Raw genomic sequence first — 16,277 nt, 5'->3', positions numbered from 1 at the left:
TTGAAAGTTGTGAAAAAATCTGGCAGCACTGATGTAGGCGCGCAAGGGTCTGTATTGGTACAGCAGGCTTTGGATTTTTCTCTGATTATTGCCGCCCGACGTACCGTGTTTGTTGTGGTTGCTTGTGGGTCCGTCCCAGGGGCCAGTGAAGGACCAGAGCCAACCCGAGAGGAACTTCTACAGTGCATCACAGGTATCTCCACAGTTGTTTGTTTGGAACGTCTGAAGACAGGAAAGAAAGGAGAGGAGCAGACAGGTACGTCCACCCAGCAAGCGTGTTGAAAATTATGCAAATGGCAGTTTTGCCCCTCAATACCACATGTGATGGTTGGCGCCTGAAAGGATACAAGCATCCATTAACATGGGTCCCAGTATGCTATTTTCTAGTTTTCTTTACCATTGAGACATTTTCGAGATTTACCATGATATGGATCGGTAATCCCACAAACATCCTTTTATTTATAAGACATGTCACTGTCATGAGTGTAAAATCTGAAAATTTTGGGGAAGCAACAGTGTGGAGATTTTAGTAGCAAAGCATTTATTGTGGCATTGATAATGCATTTTTGGAGAAAGCTAATAATACCTGGAATCCAAAAGCACTGATAAGGCATTAGTGGAGGAAGATCATGCGTACCTCAACACTGATAAGGCCCTTCTGTGGTGAGGCCATACTGCTGATGTCCTGTAGCAATGAGGCAGTGCTGGTAAGGCAAGTTGGCGTGGCCTGGGATTCCCAAGGAATGAGAACACATCAGTTAAGAAGCTGGCACTGTTGATAGGCATGGATGCTTTGGTGGATGGTGAAGCTGTAACCCTGCAGGGTCGTACCTTGTTGTTGCTATAGTGCCTTGCTGCTGTGGTGGGCCACCAGTGCGACTCTCAATTAACGCAGGCTGGTGCTAGGTTGGTGACAAGATAGTGAGATCTTAGAAATCTCCCTTGACTTAAATTGAACTTAGCTGTTGCACACACTCCAACTTAGATTGGCACCAAGCAGTAGGCACTAGGAGTTTGGCAGAAACTCTCTGGCTGCAATGGTGTGGGTCTGACTGTTGAGACTGGTGTGACTCTGTTCTAAGGCCAGGCTTTATGTGTACCACCTCGCCCCCACCTCCCCTCAGTAGTTCATGCTGTTCTGAGTTCGTCATTGCATTATTGTACCTCATGTCAGAGCACATCACGTTTGTGCACGTCCCCACTGCTTTAATGTGGGGACCATGATGTTTGGTCATTTAATGTCAGCTGTAGATGATGGATCCCCAAACAGTGTCATGTATGTGCATGTTTGCATTGTGCTGAGGAAATTACCAGGTAATCGTTCACACAGCTCTCTGATGGATGTCACATGCGGTTTTTCTGAGTACCCAGATAGATCATGCAGTCTGTGTGTTCTCCTTTGTACTGCCGGTCACCGGTGTATTCAACTGTGTAGCCTTGGACAGTGTCATGTATGTGCATGTAACTTGCATGATTGAGGTAACTATTTACTGGTTCCCTCATACCCCCAAGAATAAAATATCCAGCAAGTTCATTGATTTGGGGTTGCTCCTTGCTAAACGGGAGGTGACCAGGAACTGGAAGGCACGAGCTGGTCCGACGGGAGGCCGGTGGCACAGCGAACTTTTGAAGTGGGCGGCGGGGGAGAGCACGCTAAGATACCAGCTAGCTTGGAGGCAGCGTAATGAGAAGGCACAGGAGGCAGCGCTGGAATGGGAGATGTTAGTGCAGGCCCTTAGGGATTATTGCGCCCCCAGCGACTCTGAACGTGAGGACGCGGCTCGCCCTGAGTCCCGATAGATGATTGCACTTTTCAGCTTTGTTGCTCTCCCCATGGGTCCCTTAGTAGATCCTGTTGCGGTTGTTGCCGTGCGCTGATGGCGGGGGTGGATGGGTTTTCCTGGGTTTGTAGCGTTTTAAGGGTGGGGTGTTCTTTTTGGGTTTATAGGCTTGTTTGGAAAAGCAGATGACGGACAGTGGGTCATCCAGGCCAGCTTCGACATCCTTCTGAGCCCCCATTGAATTCCGCCGCCCGACCCTAGGGTTGTGGGCTAAATGGCTGTGTAAGCGACTCACGGTGGGGGGACGGAGGGTTGTGTCTCATTGATCTGGCTTGATATATAATGCTGGCCGATTATGTAACGATTTACTGATTCCTGCAATAAAAATAATTTAAAAAAAAAAAAAAAAAAATGATTGAGGTAACTATTAGCGGCGATAATAAGTGTCTCTCGGACCTCTTTCAAGTGCTCGCCGGCATTTTCCCCCAGCACCCCTCCTCCCCCTAGGGGCGGCAACCTGAGGGATAGCCCCAGGTGCCACAAGCTCTAGCTACGCCTCTGTGAGGAGGGTGTCGATGGGGATGCTTTTGACCGCCTTAGGCAGGCCTTCATGGCTTCTCGGTCGGCAGTTCCCCCTGCTCCAGTGCCGGTTTCTCCACCCAGTCAGCTTCCTGGGACATCCCAGGACACCCCGAGCACCGCTGACATGTTGGATCCCAACTATATAGTGCACCCGCGCTCCTCTGAGTGGACCCCAGCTGACAAGGTAGCTACTTATGTGGCCGCCCATATCTGACGCCCCCTTGAACAATTGCGAGGAAGCTCGCAATTGTTTGCGGGCGGAGTGCCCCCGCCCCTCCCTGGAAGGCAAAGTAGCTTTGACACCGGAAATTGACCCGCGGATGGGTACTTTTCTCCAGAAGTTTATAAGGGACCCCAAAAAGGGGATAGACAGATCCTGGAGGGCCTGCCAGGATAAACTCCTAGACGCCCTAGGCCCGATCACAAAAATATTGGATATGGCGGAGGAGGCAAAGGAGTCAGGCTCTATCATTTCCCCCGAGACCCTTTCAAGCTGGGCACAACGTGTTGTAATCTTCATGGGCAATGCTAATTGTGCTCTCTCTACAGAGCGCCGCCGGTCTCTTTTAATTAAGATTGACCCAAAGTTAGGGGACCTGGCGGATTCAGAAGCGGGTGCTGTCACCCAGGGTGGTCTTTTTGGCGAGCCTTTTGTGAAGGAGCTCGGTAAATTTTTTAACACCTTCACCTCGCTAGACCGAGCACAGTCTACCATTAAAAAGGTGTTCCCCCGTGTTTTTCGTGGGGCCGGCCGAGGAAGGGGCCAGTCGTCAGCAACGCCAGACCAACCACAGAGGGTCCGGACAATACCAGGACCAGTCAAGGTTGGGGAACTTTTACCCCACCCGAGGAAAGCAGGGTAAAGGGAGAGGATACCGTGGTGGAGCTGCAGCCTCTACCCAGGTGAGAGTTCTCCCTTCTTCCCCACAAGACATAGGAGGGTGGTTGGCAAGGTGTTTCCCGGTTTGGTTGACCATCATGCAAGATGCATGGGTTTTGCAAACTGTGAGGGGTTTCCACATAGAGTTCGAAGGGACACCCGTGCAAATATCCCCTCCTCGCCCTATCCAGTTCTCGGTGCAGGATGCTCTCTTGGTGGACAAGGAGGTTTCTTCTCTTCTCCAGAAGGGCGCTGTCTCCCTTACGACCCAGCACGCCCCGGGATTCTTGAACAACATTTTTCCAGTCGACATGACCGATGGCGGCAAGAGACCGGTGATAAACCTGAGCGACTTCAATCGATGGCTGGTTTATCGTCATTTTAAGATGGAGGGGATCCATCTTCTCAGGGATGTCCTCCGGCCCCTTGATTGGATGATCCGTTTGGACCTCAAAGATGCCTATCTAGTGGTTCCGATCTTCTCGCCCCATCGACGGTTTCTACAATTCCTCTGGGGTCCCCACACTTATGAGTTCACGTCTCTCCCCTTCGGCCTCTCGTCGGCTCCTTGGTGTTTCACCAAGGTCCTCAGACCAGCGGTAGAATTCCTAAGGTCCAGGGGTGTCAGGATGATAGTTTACACCGATGATCTTCTTTTGATGGCGGCTTGCCCCCGCCGCTTGCTGCAACAGCTTCAGATGACGGTATCACTCCTTCAGGATCTAGGTTTTTTTATCAACGAGAAGAAATCTCTGTTGCGGCCTACCCAGAGCATTACATTTTTGGGATTCATCATAGACTCCACTACCTCCACACTCAGCCTTCCCAGCAGGAAAGTGACCAAAATTCGTCACAAACTGCGTCGGGTTCTGGCCAAACAACGGATTTCCCTTCGCCAGTTGGCTCGGGTGGTGGGTCTACTGTCCGCCTCCATACAAGCCATCTTCCCGGGCCGGCTTCATTACAGAGCTCTGCAACGCCTCAAAGGATTTTTCCTCCGCAAAGGGTATCCGTATTCACAAAAAGTCATTTTGTCTGTCGAGGCAAGGTCCGAAACACAGTGGTGGTTGGACCACATGGAGGCGTGGAACGGAAGGGCAATCTTCGGTTCCGCCCCGGACATGGTTATAGAATCGGATGCCAGCAGGCTCGGTTGGGGTGCCAGGTGCGGAGACCTCTCTACAGGAGGATTGTGGTCGCCCGACGAACAGAAGTTGCACATAAATTGTTTGGAGCTTCTGGCAGGGTCCATCGCAGTACGTTGTTGGACGAGAGATTCATTGCAGTTTCGTTTACTGCTAAAAATGGACAACATCTCGGCCGTCCGTTATGTGAATCATGTGGGGGGTACCAAGTCAAAGGCCCCTTCTGGATCTGGTGGCAAGTTTTTGGCAGTACTGCCTAGACAATCATGTCTCTGTCACGGTGGAGTATCTCCCGGGCCGAGACAATCTGGAAGCCGATTTTCAATCTCGCCACATCAGGGGTTCCAGTCTCTGGCGCCTGGACCAATCGGTTTTTGCGAGGCTGAGCGCCCTTTGGGGTCCTTTTTCGGTGGACCTGTTTGCGTCCCGACTGGATCACCAAGTCCCATGTTTTTTCAGCTGGCGGCCGGACCCTCTGGTAGCCGCGACGGATGCTTTCCTCCAGACTTGGAGTGCGGAACTGGGCTACGCGTTCCCACCTTTTGCAATGATCACGAGGGTAACTGTACAAGTTCGCAGGCAAGCGGCAGATCTGGTGGTGATCACTCCGCTGTGGAGGTCTGAAGTGTGGTTTCCAGTTCTTCTGGAACTTTCTTGGGATTTTCCAATCCTACTCTCCCAGTTTCCGACTCTCCTCATGAGTCCGGACGGGTCTCCCCATCCTCTAGTGTCCACGAACTCACTGAGGCTCATGGCATGGCGGATTTCCAGAGTAGATGGCAAGCCGCTGGCCTTTCGAGAGAGGCTGAGTCCTTTATCTCTAAGGCGTGGGCGGACAGTACAGAGGTAAAGATCCGCATGGAACAGATGGACCCGTTGGTGTTTGCGACGGGGTTTCGATCCCTTGGTCACGGACGTGGTACATATAGTGAACTTTTTGGCCCAACTGGCCTCCGAGGGTTTGGCTTATCGATCGGTTAATACCTTCCAGTCGGCGATCTCTTCTGGCCACATCCCAGTGGATGGTGCTCCGGTGGGTGAACACCCCTTGGTTTGTCATCTATTGCTGGGCATACGCCTGTCCCTACCCCCGGAGCCGCGTTATTCCGCACTCTGGGAGGTGAATCAAGTCCCTTAACCCGTTTTTATCCTGGCATCAGAATAGGTATTTCTCCAGGAAAGAATTGCGGATGCTTCTGTGCCTCATTTCTTGTAGGCGGGTGTCCAACATACGGGCTCTGGACATCTCTAGCAGAATTTTTACCCCTGAGGGGGTGACGTTTACTTTGTTCAGGCGCACTAAGTGCCATACCAGATCTATTTCCTACCCACAATTTCTGGATTCCCTGAAGCTTTGTGTGGTTCGTTGCCTTAAGGCTTATGAAGAGATGACGGAGGAGTTCCGTCCCCCAGGGGAGAGCCAGCTTTTCATTTCGCTGCGAAAGCCCTTTAAGGCGGTTTCTTCACCCACGATTGCCAGATGGGTTCGTTGGGTGATGCAGGAAGCAGGTATCAATCTTAACCAGTTTGGGGCACACTCCGCTAGGGGTGCCATGGTTTCTAAGGCCTTCGGTCTAGGGGCGCGTCTTGAGGATATTCGCAGACTGGTCTTCAGACTCCACATTCAAGCGGTTTTATTTCAAACCGATTCTGAATATGGCTCATTTGGTTGTGGGCAAGCTATAAACAAGCATAATCCTCGCCTCCAGTCCTGACATAGAATGAAAAATTTCCTAGCTAACGTAACGGAAAGTTTCAATTCTATTAAGGACTCGGAGGCGAGGATTATCCCGCCAAGGGTTCCTGGAGGAGACCCCTCCCCGTACTACAGTAAGTAAGGTTGTTAATTCAAATGCTTATGACTCTGTTTGCAATGTGGATGACTCTTTTGTGATAATTTCTCGGTGGTTCCTCCGTTAATATATTCCTCTTGTCCAAAGGCTTGGACTCCAACAAACAGGATGCCTGAAGAGCGGAGAGAGGCTGGCTACGTGCTCAGAAAGAGGAGGAGAGGACACTGCTGAAGGACTATGTTGGGCTGCCTGAGCCCTGATTGGATACTGGATTTATGTGCTGTGATTGGTTGTTACCATGTTTTCTTGTTGTGACTACATGTTCCCTTTGTTCCACGGGAAATGTAGTTTTTGTTATATCTTCGCTGATATGAATTAAAGTGAAGAAAGAAGGCATAATCCTCGCCTCCGAGTCCTTAATAGAATTGAAACTTTCCGTTACGTTAGCTAGGAAATTTTTCATTTACACTCACAGCTAATTTCAACTTTATTCAACCTAGTTACGCAAATGGCTTTGTGAGTAGACCCCTACACATGAACAGCAATGGCTACCCAGAGTGGTTCCATTCCCAGGTCAGAGCACTGTTTGAGAGGCACCTTTTAGCAAACATAATGAATGCTAATTGGCCGCAAATAGATTGATTACTTGAGTTAATTGGTGCAGTTTTAAGCAGCCTTCGATTGCAAGTTGCCTTCAGTAACAGCATAACACAAGCACATATTTTACCATTCCCTATGCAGTATTAATCATGTATGAGGAACGGGGGAGTGAGGAGAAATAGCTCCAAAATTGTTGCGAAGCTCGTGGGCATATGCTAATATTTAGGCCCTTGTTTCAACTTGTCAAATCATAGGGCACGAGTTATAGTAGGATTCCCACACCTTTATGGTGTTTGACTAAATTAGAGTAATGAACCCCTCATCGTGCCCAAGCGTATTTTTGATTAGCCTGTGCCTCAGTCCAGAGGATGAATGCCGTGCCTATTAATGCTGAGTAACCAACCTTGGCTTGTTACTGGGCCCTTTATTCCTGTGTATTTGCAGTGGAAAAGGTTGAATAGCAAGTGTGTAGTTATATGAATGAATGAATGAGTTTATTTATAGAGCGCTACGTTCACTCCAAGGAGCATCTTGGCGCTAGCAGACAGTGAAACGAAAACAGAAGCAGCAGTGGGACGAGGGAAATAAGAGTGAGGCTATGTATTAATATCTATCATCATATTAGGAAAAGCACAGTACTGTAGGGAACAGAGAACATCTATGTTTTCAGAAGCTTCCTGAAGAGGCGTTCTGATTGAGCCGATCTCAACTGGAGCGGCAGACTGTTCCAGGCTTTTGTACCTAGAACGGCTATGGTTTTGCCCCCTTTTGTTTTCAGTCGGTAGCTAGGAACTATCAAATAGTTCCCCGAAGACGATCGCAGAAGACGCTGTGTAGTATAGGGGTGAATTCTGGATCTGAGATATGTCGGCCCAGATGCTTTTATGGCTTTATAGGTGATCGTTAAAACTTTGAACAAAATTCTTTTATGAATTGGTAGCCAATGTAGTCGTTGAAGTGCTACTAAGGAAGGGGATCCTCTAGGGAGCCTAAGCACCAACCAGGCCGCTGCGTTCTGAACCACCTGTAACTTCTTTATAATAGATTTATTTACCCCTGCATACAGGCTGTTGCAGTAGTCCAGACGCGAAAGCACTAGTGCCACCGCGACAGTTTTCCTAGCATTCAAGGGCAATAGGTCCAAGAACTTTCTCAAAGTTTTTATGGTATAGAAACACATGCCTGCTACCGCTAATGCTTGGCTATGGAACGATGAAGAGTGATCAAATAAATGGGGGCCATATTTTCAGGCCACCATTGACTGGGCATATAAAGATTTGTTTTCCCGAACAACATGATTTCGGTTATTTGGCTGTTACATTTCAGATGATTAAATTTCATCCAATTCATGACTGCTGTTAGGCAGTGATAGAATTTTTCTTCCGATATGGTGGAATTTTTATCTAGGGTGAGAATGATCTGTGTGTCATCTGCATAAGTAATAGCTTCGACATCAAATGAATCTATCAGACAAGCAGTGGGGTCATGTACAAATTAAAAAGCGTCGGGCTCAGGGAAGAGCCCTTGGGGACCCCCGATGGAAGCTGTTTTTCTACCGACTTGTGTTGGCCGAGGGTGACTATGTTACGTCTGTTTTCTAAAAAAGACGAAAACCATGCTAGCGCCTTGTTGGTGACGCCACTGGTTGCAAGTCTGTCAAGTAGAATGACGTGGGAAATCGTATCAAACGCCGCAGATAAATCCAACAGAACCAGTACTGCATCCTTGCCCTGATCTAAGGCCAGCTTTGATGTTTCTGAGGTGTGAAGCAGCACTGATTCTATTGAATGGCCGGGTCTGAAACCAGATTGTTTTGGGTGAAGGATGTTTTCCTTCAGCAGGAAGTCATTTAGTTGTCTGTTTGCCAATTTTTCCACTAGTTTACTCAGCCAAGGTAACAGTGAAATTGGTCTGAGGTTACAAAGTGTGGTAGGGTCCGCGATTTTCTTTTTTTGAAGGGGTTTTACTGCTGAAATCTTCCAATTGTCTGGTACACTGGAGGATTCAAATGATGAATTAATTATATGATTAATGGCTGGATTAATAATGTCCACAAGTGTCTGAAGGACTCTGGGGGGACAGGGATCGATGGGGGAACCCGATTTACAGGTGAGAATAGCTTGTCTCGATTGTTCCATGCTAATCTCTTGGAAGCTGGAAAATATTCCTGTGGTCCCTAAGGATGTGGACTGGTTGATCTGGAGGACGGTCTCAGGGAAATCCTTCCTCAGATCCGTAATTTTGTGTTAAAAATATTCAGCGATTTTTTCACACAAAGCTTGTGATGGTATGATTTTTTTTTTTTTTTTTTTGTTTTTTTTTTAAACCGTTTATTGCAGTTTGAAAAGTTACAGGTATGGGCCTACAACCACACGGCCGGCCGCTAGAGCATCAAAAACATATTACATGCATACAGCCAAAAAGTCTCACAGCGGTGCAAAGTAGGAAAACAGGAGTAATCAATGGTGCAGGCCTCACGGCTCCATGCCCACAGTACGGTTCCATTTTCTTAATGCAAAACAACATAAACAAACCACAACCGCAAGGCAACCCTCGATCCAAAGTGACAACACGTGCTCCATAAGTGGGGGATCCAAACCAGCAGCAAAACTCTGAAGAGGGGGACGGGAGTAGATCAGGGACTGGGGGACCGCGCGCCCGCGGCCAAGGGAGGGGGGCCATCTAGGGAGACGGAGCCGGCGAGGCAGCCGGTAGCAGCGGCGGCTCACAAATACCCCCGCGGTAGGCGTTCCAGGGGCCCCAGAGTTTCATCCACGCCCCAGGCTTACCCCTCGCCACATACACCACCTTTTCACGAAACATACACCAATCCATATGCTCTTTCCAGGCCGACACCGCAGGGGGCCTCTGGGATCCCCACAATTGAGCAATATCACGCTTAGCTATCATGTATCCCAGAGTCACCCACCGCGTCTGCGGTACCGAATAGTCATTAGGTTCCCAGACATTCAACAAGCATCTCCTCGCTTCAGGCAGTAGCGCGACACGCGTAACCACTCGCAGAACCCCATGCACACCACGCCAGAATCGCTCCACCTTCGGGCACTCCCACAGTATATGCATGAAAGTCGCCAACGCGCCACAGCCACGCTTACACATTCCGTCACCGGCAAAACCCATACGTAGAAGCCTTGGCCCCGTCACGTAGACCCGGTGAAGGATCTTGAGCTGGACGAAACGAAGGCGAGCCGGGATGGCCACCTCTTTCGGAGAGGCCACCGCGGAAATCCAATCCTCGTCGTCCAGCTCCAGCCCGTCGGCAACCCAAGCCTCGCGGAGACTAGTCAGCAGGCACGATCTATCGTTAATCAATTTTTTGTATATGAGGGAGATCGTGCTGTCCGGGACATGGCCATCTAGCACTCTGTCCTCCAGGGGGGAAGACTCCGGAATGGATGCAACATCCGGGAAGACGGAGCCCAGCGCATGGCGGACCTGTAGGTACCGAAAGTACTCACTGCCCTGCAGCTGAAACTCCGCCTGCAGCGTCTCAAAAGTTTTGAATCCCCCCCTCGTCCAGAGATCTCCCACCGTGCTGATTCCGATCGTGTCCCACTTCTCGAAGCCCTTCGACGTCCACAGGGAGCCCAACCTCTCAGATGCATACAGCGGAGACGCCCGGGTCAAACGGTCCTTCCACCCCATAGCTGCATTGGCCGCGTGCCAGACACGCACCACGACACGCGTCGGTCCCGTCAGACGGGAGTCGGGCGCGCCAGAGTAGAGCGCGCGATTGTAATCGCCACCGGGTAGGAGCATCTTGTCCATCTCAAATGCCGGATTCAGGGCGGGCCCGTAAAGGCCATGATTAATTGCAGCTAGTTGGGAGGCCCAGTAATACCGTTTAATGTCCGGAAGGGCGACCCCTCCATCGTACCACGGGAGCGTCAGTTTAGCCAGAGCAATACGCGGCCTCCCGTCCCAGAACAGGTGCCGCTGGAGGCCCTCCACCTCACGAAAGTAACGTGCCGGGACCAAGTCCATGGTATTCTGGAGGGCGTAGAGGAAGCGCGGCAGGGACATCATTTTAAATAAGGCCGCTCGGCCGAGCGGCGAGAGCGGCAGACGCCGCCAGCGCACCACGTCCTCCCTCAAACGCTGGAGGGGGGGCAGCAAGTTCCGCTCATAGCGGGCCTCCGGGTCAAGAGTAATATATATACCCAGGTACCGGAAACCCTGGGAGGCAATCTGGATCGGACAGTCCCGTGGCAGGACCGGAGCCTCCCCGGAAAGCACATAGACACAGGATTTCGCCCATTTGATGACCAGGCCTGAGTTACGACCGAAGGAGCGCAAAACATCAACCAGGACGACCAATGATTTGCGCGGGGAGGCGAGATACAAAAGGATATCGTCAGCATAGAGGGACACGCGGTCCTCATGCTCGGGGGTCCAGCGGAGGCCACGGATAGAAGGGTGCCACCGCAGCCACTCCGCCAGGGGCTCCAGGGCCAGGGCGAACAGAAGAGGCGACAGGGGACAACCCTGTCGCGTGCCCCGCCCCAGCGCGAATGGGGCCGATACTCGCCCATTCACCACCACCTGCGCCAACGGGCCCGAATATAGCAATTTAACCCAGCTGACGAAACCCGGGCCGAACCCAAACTTCGCCAGCATCGCCCAAATATATGGCCATTCAAGCGTATCAAACGCCATGGTGGCGTCCAAGGACGCCAAGATGGCCGGCTCCCGCAAAAATGGGACACGCGCGAGCACCCCGTGTAAGCGCCGCAGATTGAGCGCCGTGTTGCGGTGTGGTATAAAGCCCGATTGGTCTTGGTGGACCAAATCGCCCACCACTCCAACCAACCGGTTGGCCAACACCTTGGCAAGGATTTTGGGCTCCGCGTTCAAAAGCGAAATCGGCCTATAGGATGTGACTCGTTCACGGGGCTTCCCCTCCTTGTGGATCACCACAATCGTAGCCAGACGCTGGTCCAGCGGGAGGGAGCCCTGCGAGTGGGCCGCAAGGAACATCGCGCGCAGGTGGGGCGCCAACACATCCGGGCGTAGCTTGTATAGCTCAATGGGAATACCATTGGGGCCCATGGCCTTGCCGGATGCAACCGAGCGAATAGCCGAGGCAATTTCGTCCGAGGTGGGAGGGGCGTCCAGCGAGTCCCTATCCTCCACCGTAAGGGAGGGCAGTGCGATGTCCCGAAGCAAGGCATGGGAATCTTCCTCCGAGCAGGGAGAAACCGGGGAGTAAACTTCGCGGAAGTAATCCGCGAAGCAGGAGACAATGGCTTCCGGCTCGGTGACACACACACCATCCACGCTCTCAATCAAAGGCACCACGCGGCTCGCTCTCTCCCTCTTATCCAACCACGCAATCAATTTGCCAGCCTTGTCACCCACATCATACAATCGCCCCTGCTGCTCTCTACTGAGGCCCCTGGCCGCCTCCGTGACGAGGGCCCGATAGGCCGCCTGCTTTAAATGCAAAACATGCAACTTGGCGTCTGTTACCCCGCTCCCCAGGTCACCCTCCAGTTCTGCAATCTCGTCCTCAACCCGGGTCACCTCCTCCCGCTCGCGCCGCCGGGCATTGGAAATAAAGGAGAGGGCCTCCCCTCTAAGAACCACCTTGAAAGCCTCCCACAGGGAGATGGCAGACGGGACCGACCCCACATTCTCATCAAAATAGCGCTGTAAGGATTTGATCAGGTCGGCACGAATGGTGGGGTCGCGCAAATACCATGCATTAATCGGGGCCACCCTGCCATCCCCCCTCGGGAAGACATCGAAATGCAACAACAATGGGGAGTGGTCTGAGATACCCCGTGCCAAATGGCGCACCTCCCCCACCCTCCCTGCATGGGCCGCCGGGACAAGGATGTAATCAAGCCGCGAGAGGCTACCATGGGCCCCCGAGTGGAAAGTGTACTGTTGCAATACAGGATGCTTCAAGCGCCAGCAATCTACCAGGCCCAGCGTGTCTAAAAGGCCGGGCAGCCACGCCTGTGCCCGGGGGAGGTCCCTAGGGGGATGGCGATCCATAGACCCAGAGGCAACCGCATTAAAGTCCCCTCCAACCACCAACAGGCCACTCGGAAGGTCCAAAAGGAGGCGCCCTAGATCCGCAAATGTAGTGGCTTGTAACCCAGGCGGGACATAGACTGATATAAAGATAAACACTCTACCCTCCATGCGCCCCACCAGAACAGTGTAGCGTCCCCTCTCATCATGGCGCACCTCGTCAATCTCAAACGGGAGCGAGTTCTTGACCATAATACCCACCCCCCGCGAGCCCGAAGTGAAGCCGGAGTGGGCCGCCAAACGATATCCCCGCCGATTCATTGCGTGAAAGGTGTTACCTATAAGGTGCGTCTCCTGCAGGAAGACAACATCCGGTGAAATGCGTTTTAAATACTGCAGGACCACACCACGCTTAATCCTATCCCCCAGGCCGTTAACATTCCATGACAACACAGTCAAATCCCTACCCCCCATCATACGTCGAAACAATCGGTCGTCCCCCACCGAGCATCTTAAGAACAACAAAACAGTTGCGGGTTTGCCCTGCGGTGCTAACAAACAACACACCCCCCCCACCGCCCGGTCCCAACAGAACTCCCCCCTCCCTGCACCCCTGCATGAGCCCAGACAGCCCCCCCAAAGTGCAGTGTGCCTGTCGCCCCATAGCTAAGTACTAACTAGTCCCCCAGAGGAGGAGGGAAGCCCCCAGCAGACCCCATCCGACCTCCATAGGAGGGGAACATACGAAAGCAATATGTGGTAAAGGGATAACATCCCGAGCAAGGCCTATACAGTCACCCCTCAATTCTGATCCGGCGGGCCCTCCCCGCCAGCCGCGCCCCCCCCGCCCCGATCTCCAGGCAAAGTGTCTAACCAGTCCCCAGCCGCCTCGGGCCGGTCGAAGAAGTGCGTACGGCCATCCACCTCCACCCTCAGCTTAGCCGGAAAGAGCATTGAGTACTTGAGGTTTAGGTCCCTTAGGCGACGTTTAATACCAAGAAAGCTCTGTCGCTGCTTCTGGACCGCCGGAGTAAAGTCTGGGTAGAAGTGTACATCCATGTTGTCCAGCCTGACTGGTCCCTGTTGCCTGGAGGTCTGGAGGATGGCATCTCTGTCCCGAAAATTAAAAATCCGGGCAATGAGAGGCCGCGGCGGGGCACCGGTCTTAGGGCGGCCCCCGGGGACCCGGTGGGCACGCTCCACCGCAAAAAGCTTACTCAGCCCCCGGGGCTGGAGATGGGTCAGGATCAATTCTTCCACGAAGAGATCCGCCGCCTCCGCCTCTCGGCCCTCCGGCACACCAATAATACGGACATTATTCCTCCGGGCCCGACCCTCGGAATCCTCCAGTCGCCGGTCCATCAGGGCGCTCACCTGGCCAAGCCGGCGCACCTCCTTCTGGAGGGCCACCACGTCCGTCGTGAGGCTCGTTGTGGTGTGGGCCAGGGAGTCGACTCGGTCGTTTGTTTTTGACAAGTCTGCCCTCACAAGGCCCACATCCACCAGGACCGAGTCAATTTTTTGCGCCAAGGTATCGAAACGCTGGTCCACTGAGGCCTTCATCTCTGCGATGGCGCCCATGACGTCCCGGAGGGTCAGATCCACTGGATGGGCAGATGCCTCCGTCGGGCCCACCGGGGGTGACCGCGATGTCTCCGGAGAACCCTTTTGGAGCGTGTAGCGATCCATACTATTGGCCTGGTGCGCCGTGCCACGGCGGGTTGTCTTCATCTTCGCCCGGTCGCCATCTTGTTTGGTGGACATGCTGGCCCTTCCACCGTCGTGCCAAGATCTCCAAACAGGCCGCTATACCAATTCACGGGCCCCGGGGGGGGGCGGGGGCGACCACCGATCCGCAGCCGGCGGGTCAGCCGGGCACTTGGACAAGACCACACCACCGCACCCCGCTCCGCAGCCCGACCCCGCTTGAAGCAAGGAGGGCGCAAAAGCGAAAGTGAAAGTGCGGGGTACGCGAGTCGCCCAGCCCCGCTCGCCGCTGTTGTTCACTTTGTCCCCGGATCGCCCCACCACTCCAATCCGGGGGGCCGGCGAGGAGAAGGCCGCAACCTTCGATCGACGCTCCCACCGGTGTTCGGGGTCCGATTCGAGCCCAAAAAACGGGTGGCGCCTCCGCTCGGGTTCCCAAACACAGTCCCCTCAACAAGGACAGGATATCGCCAGGATTAATTCAGGAGGTCGCGGAGGTCCTCGGGAGCCTCGCACCTACGCGGCCATCTTGGTTGCGCGCTAGGCTCCTCCCCATGGTATGATTTGTTGATCAAGTATCTTGGGCTTTGTGATTATTTGAACGATATCAAAAATAATTTTTTGGTTCTCTCCTGCTTGATTGGATTGCAATTTTTTCCCGTTTGATGTGATGGTGATACTGTTTAAGAGCTGCTTTAAAAGACATGAGGTCAGCTGATTCATAGAATCCGAGATTTTCTGGAGTGAGTAACTGGAGCTAAGTTATCAGCAAAGGATGTCAACCATTCATTGAATCATTGTCAATGGAAGGGATGCCTGTGAGGGTGGGTTTACTTATTTCAGCCTTTGTTAGAAGCTCTGGATGCCACCACTGTCATCCACAGTGTGGCCAACAATGCCAATGTCATTGATGTCATTGATGAGGTGCAGTGATAGTCAGTGCATACTAGCTGTCTCTCCACTAGGGCATACAAACTCGCAAATCCTTATTTTATATATTAAAAAGTCCCTTGCATCGGAGGGATCTCTGCTCTGGTCCTGCCAACAAGGATTCCTCACAACAATGGATAACATCTTGCTTTCAGAAAGGCCTCAACACAAAACTATTTCCCTGAGCTATTGCATGCTGAGTGGGCAGTAAACTCAGCTCCGCCGGAGGAGTTCCGAGAGTTTTGCCCACTCCACACTCAAGAGTTCGACAAAAACCCTGCCAACCACCACGTGGAAGAGTATTTCTCATGCGCAGCTCACCAATGTTAAGTTGGCGAGTGCGAGTGAGAAAAAACAATTTCAAGATCGCCTCCCGGTGAGATTTCTAATCTCGAGCAAGGAAGCGTCAGATTGCTACCACTTGCGTTGAGAAAGTTGCCGCTTGTTTTGCGAAAGCTGCAGCTCAGTAGAAAATCTACTTGAGCGATAGAAAGAAGCATCGCCCTCTGACACATCGCAAGGTGGACAAGATCCCGGAGCTAAGACTCAGCATGAGCAGCGCGACAAACTAGAATTCCACCATTCACAGAACTCCACAGAATCTCACTGAGTTTTTAGGTAACTCTGCACAATTCCGTTGAGTAAGACTCCAAGAGTTCATCCCAGCTCTACATTTGGTTGCCATCAAGTTAGTTCCATCTGCACAGGTTACCTGCAGCAGTCATATATTGGCAGGTCGCGCCACAAAAAGTCAAATTACCAATACTATGACTAAATTCATTTGATCCATTGCTACAGCTTGCCACACTCTTTGGAACATCGACCCCCTCCAACTTTCCATATTAGAAGTTACTCATTG

The 16,277-nt window shown here is 52.3% G+C and overlaps 1 protein-coding gene across 2 annotated transcripts in view; it reads right to left on the bottom strand.

Annotated features, from left to right (window-relative positions):
• LAMB3 (laminin subunit beta 3) overlaps positions 1-16,277 on the bottom strand; it is a 318,725-nt gene that overhangs the window by 33,417 nt on the left and 269,031 nt on the right. The gene's annotated exons all lie outside the window — the stretch shown is intronic.

Source organism: Triturus cristatus, chromosome 3_2 (assembly GCF_964204655.1).
Source record: "Triturus cristatus chromosome 3_2, aTriCri1.1, whole genome shotgun sequence".
Taxonomy (NCBI): Eukaryota; Metazoa; Chordata; class Amphibia; order Caudata; family Salamandridae; genus Triturus; species Triturus cristatus.
The sequence above is the reverse complement of the archived record's forward strand: the minus strand, read 5'-3'. Positions and strand labels throughout refer to the sequence as shown.